This window comes from Varroa jacobsoni, unplaced genomic scaffold (assembly GCF_002532875.2).
Source record: "Varroa jacobsoni isolate VJ856 unplaced genomic scaffold, vjacob_1.0 scaffold_1280, whole genome shotgun sequence".
Lineage (NCBI taxonomy): Eukaryota > Metazoa > Arthropoda > Arachnida > Mesostigmata > Varroidae > Varroa > Varroa jacobsoni.
Genome location: NW_019214182.1, coordinates 62,223 through 66,856, shown reverse-complemented (window position 1 = coordinate 66,856; position 4,634 = coordinate 62,223). Strand labels below are relative to the sequence as shown.

Sequence of the window (4,634 nt, the reverse complement as noted above, 5' to 3'; positions counted from 1 at the left end):
ATATATATTTAACATAAAGAAAAACGTGCCGTTACGGCTGTAGAAGCGTGAGCGATAACAATGGGTCGTAAGTCTACAGCACTGCTGCATTTTCACAGAAAATCTCTCAATAAGGTGATCTTTTGCTTTTCATTCTTGCGCTCTTCCTTTCCACTTCAATTAAAACAAAGCCCCTCTAGACATTATTATACAATATGCCTCATCTACCCGGTGACTTATAAGGTGCAGGCTTTTCTAATAGCTCTTGTAACAAACACCTCTTGAACTTTTGTCACCGAAGAACTTGCAACGTTTAACCAGCGCACTGTGTCTCACCCAAATCGATGATCAAGCAGTACAATAGCTGTCGTGTGGCATTTGTTTGTAGTGAATGGTACGAAAAAGCGTTTGCGAGTCGCGGTACAGCCTGTATCTCGTGCATCAAAGCGCAGAACCAACATCTACGTTCTACGTTCCGCGCTCACTCTCGTCATGCAGATCTGACAAGAACTAAGTGTCACCATTGCCGCTGCCAGATACGCCTTCTCGTGTTGCCGCTGCCGCACTTAGGCGACGGCGACGGCGGTAATTGGATGTAATTCATTGCTTGGCCGACCATCGGTTTCGGCGACCTTTTGACACTGTATGTTCTTTTGTATCCCTTTCGTTTTCTAGCCCATAGAATCTACGGCGAGTGCAACGTCAGCAATAAACAGACACCACCGTGTGCCTCATACGTCTTAGCTTACTTAGTTATTCTATCTTTTATTGCCGCTTGCATACTCAAGTTAACTGTACATATTTCTCAGTGAGGCAGAATAGAAGACTACTGGCTAACCTATGAAAAGAGAGCCCCGTCGACGTCGCTTCGCGACCCACAATTGGTTGGTCGGCCAATGTCCAAAAACCATCTGGAACAGCGAGCGTCAGACAGACGAAACGACTGGCAAATGACCAGGGGCTCAGCACCCCTCCATCTCTCTCTTCAGCCACCAAGCGAATGGAAAATACAGTAGCACCGCATAGATACACAGCACGGCACATAACGTATAACCGACATACATTTATGCGCAGACAGATACACTAGATGTAGAATGGCGACAGTTTGCGGGTGCCCGTACGCGGTGACGCTCTCGTTTCGCGGGTATTCGCCGTTTTGTTAGGTACGACAATTCTTGAAACATCTCCCCATCCTCATTCTCCGACAGTGCCCTTGCTAGGCACACCTCCTAGTGGACTCGTGTTCTCCTCGGAAGTTCGATGAACTTCAGTATCGTTGCAGGAACGAAGGAACGATTGATTTTCCAAAGCGACGCATTGACGCAAAGAAGACAGCGGGGAACGCGGTACTGTAGAGGATGTGTAGACATAGCAGTATGAATGCTAAAAAAATTCGCAAGAGGGTTTTAGTGGAAAACACAGCAGGCTTAGGTGTAATTAAGTGTCTCCTGTTTTTTTTTTAAAGAAAGAGGAAAACACTGCAAATTAAGATCCGGTAACTCATGCGTTTGCTTTAATAAAAATTACGCTGACATTAAATGAAAAAACAGTTGTAAAACGTATAATTATTTACATCGATAATAGTTCATGGAATAATTGTCACTATGAGTAGTGGCGTTTTATCGTTCGGATGTGATTGTCTCGATTATACTGACCGCCAAAACTTATTCTGGTTTTTCCTTTACCTTCTCTATCTATTGAATGTTTCATAGATACTTTTGGAAATTGGCCACAGCTGTTCTTCCGATAAACTAATTACAATTGCACTCATAATAATAGCTATCTGTGTGTTTACCAGGTATCTCAACAGATGATTGAAGCTCATAGCTGGTTCGATAGACACGATTCATCCTAATAGTAAGTATCGACATAATCCGTCCATCTCATAAGATTGGGTCGTAATACCGACGGCTTGACACCGACTTCAGTATAATGCAGTACCGTCCCTCGAGCTGAATTTACTTCATTGCGAACAGCTGTGATACATAATAACTTAGCAGGGCTACGTCGCAGTTTGCTCCCTTTGGACTTACGCGCATATGCCATGAACAGATGCGAGCCTATTACAATAGTCACTTTTCAGTGGAGCAATCAAGCGCATTTCCCGCTTCGCCCAATCTTATCCCTTTCTCAGGCCATATCGTTTTTTCCCTTCTCAAATGGATATACGTAACACTTGGTCGCGATACACATGCGCATCAACTTCGGTCATTCTTCCGTGGCCACATCTTGCGGTAAGTGTGTAAAAATACGCACTGCACATTGTGCCGTTTATATTAGCGCAGTCAACTATTATCATTATATAAGCTATAGGTTTGCTATGCCCCAGCCAAAAATACAATGGCCATTTTATCATCGAATGGTAGCCGAACGAGCAGACTCTAGGCCATAGCACGAATACACAAGGAGTGTCCGACAAGGGGTAAATGTGCTAGTGCTCGTTTGTTACGTTTCAGTTGCACGCCATTTTATTGTTGATGTTCCGAGGCGGTGCTACGTGATCAAGTTAAAGTGATAGATTGAAAGTTATAAGTGATAATACAAACACACAGACCAATGTGTGTCTAGTTGCCTCCTAGGTTTAAGATATATTTTGGCGGAAGTAGAACACGTTGGAGAACTGGGCTTTCAAAACGTGCACTTTCGAGAACATAATCTTAAGTGGACAAGCTTGATCTGGACGAAAGGCGGTACGTCTACAACCATCGCACAATCTGTCGCTAGGCTTCTTTTGTTGTTCTCCGCTGATGATCAAGCATTTTCGAGTTTATTTTTAGCGAAAATGGCCGTCACCGGTCGGTTTAACATCGATAAAAAGAACGACACTGGCAAAAGCTGTAATGACAATGAATACCGCCCGACGACATGTCTAATTCCATGTGACAAAAAAACAAATACGCTTTATACTAAACCTACTCGGTTCTGCAGGAGCGTAAAATGATGATTTTGGCTAGCATGATTAAGAACACGTCGCGTTTTTGCATGGCAAGCAGGTGTTACCATTCGTGTAACAAACCAAGATAAAACCCTGATCCTTTTTATTGTCTCGTTGGCGCTCGGGAACAGTTAATAGGTATTCTTCAAAACAGCCCAATTGACTTTTTCAATGGTCTGGGCTTTCTTTATAATGTATTAGCTTTGAGCGCATGGTCGTTTTATTTCCGCCTCGCGCACACACAGAAGCATCTAATTGACGAGCGGGTCCTATGTTTAAAATGGAACGTAATTAACCAATGGTGACAAATAACAGCTTTAACAAGCATTATCTTCTATGATCTCTGGCCAGACCCAGATGACAAAACTGAGTCGTTCCTCTAGTCTAAAGCAGCCTCCCAAATAGAGCTTAACGGGGTAATGCGGAAGTTATTTTTGCAAACAAGCCAGCATAACTGCACATAAGCATATGCCTATGCCTTCGAGTAATTTGAGCTTTATTTCGAACCGCTGCCTTTCGTAGTGAGCGTATTAGCTATGTTTTTCGCACGCGGATGGCGTAGCGTTGGTACGAGGTGACGAGTTTTGTACTAGGCAGAAGAATCACATCGGATAGACTCAGAGCGATTCTGATCTGCTTTTGCAGACTGTCGCCCGCCCGGACGTTAGCAGAAAGAGGTCTGCATAAACGAGCGAACGTGGATGTTGATGCCGGCCGTCTAAGATGAGAGGGGACTATCGACATTCCTGCGCAATCGACCGAGAAAAGCAACTCCGCATCTTGCACGCATCCGCTGGGGACTGGCTGTCGTCCAGCAACATCGAATCCGCCTGCTGAACATAGTAAGGAAACGCTAGGCCTACTATCAGCCTGAACAGATTGTATGTGTAGCACTTGAAAAAACGGCTGGAACTAGCAGGCAACACAACAGCTTCAAAGCGAACTCATACGAAGGGCTTCTCCAATGAAACTTCAAACCTTAAGGACGACCCGCAACAATGACACTGTCTAATTCTGTATTTTACCTACAGTTTACTATATAACGATAAACGTAAATAAACAAATGAATAAAAAAATAAAATAAACTGAAAATTTTCTACGGGCGGCAAAGGTAGTGGAATAGTCTGAAAAAATCGAATAAAAATTGATTCCTGTTGTATAGGTTCAGCTATATAGAGTTAATTATTTAGAATTATGTTATTGTGTGTGTGTATTGAAGATAGCTTTTAGCTTTTCGTATTGGGTGCACTGAAAATTGCCGTGTACGTATTCGCATATACGGGATATGTTGCGTATATATCGAGGTGCCGATACAGCTTAACAAACAAGGCGTTTTCTCAACGAGAATATTTAGTTAATTACCGTAAGTTGAAATGGTATAGTAGATATCGCTTATGGATTATACAATAAATCCTATCTCAATTGTGACCACATGCCACTGTAGACCATAGTCTGCAACTCGCCGAAAACAGAAAAAACCTGAGTTTGTTTCGCTGTAGCCCAAAAACAAAGCATCGTGATTAAGCATGCTTGTTATTATAAAATTGGGATCATTCGTGTAAAGCTAACGACCCGTTCTTTACTGCGGTTTTGCTCGAGAGTCCATAAGGTTGACGAAATTCGGAAAGCAAAACCATTACATAATAAATGGTAGGTAAGAACATGAAATTTGCTGAAATCTTTGAGTATTCTTAGTTAGGCATCACAGCAGTGTATGATC

At 42.8% G+C, this 4,634-nt stretch overlaps 1 long non-coding RNA gene across 8 annotated transcripts in view; it reads left to right on the top strand.

The window, feature by feature from the left end:
• Nucleotides 1-4,085, top strand: part of LOC111268395 (uncharacterized) — a 9,938-nt gene extending 5,853 nt beyond the window's left edge. For all 8 annotated transcript variants that reach the window (XR_002685181.2, XR_002685183.2, XR_015314186.1 and 5 more), the window contains 3 exons: nt 1,778-1,836; nt 2,114-2,213; nt 3,560-4,085. This is a non-coding gene — a long non-coding RNA (uncharacterized LOC111268395). The remainder of the gene's footprint in view (nt 1-1,777; nt 1,837-2,113; nt 2,214-3,559) is intronic.
• Nucleotides 4,086-4,634: the final 549 nt, after the last annotated feature.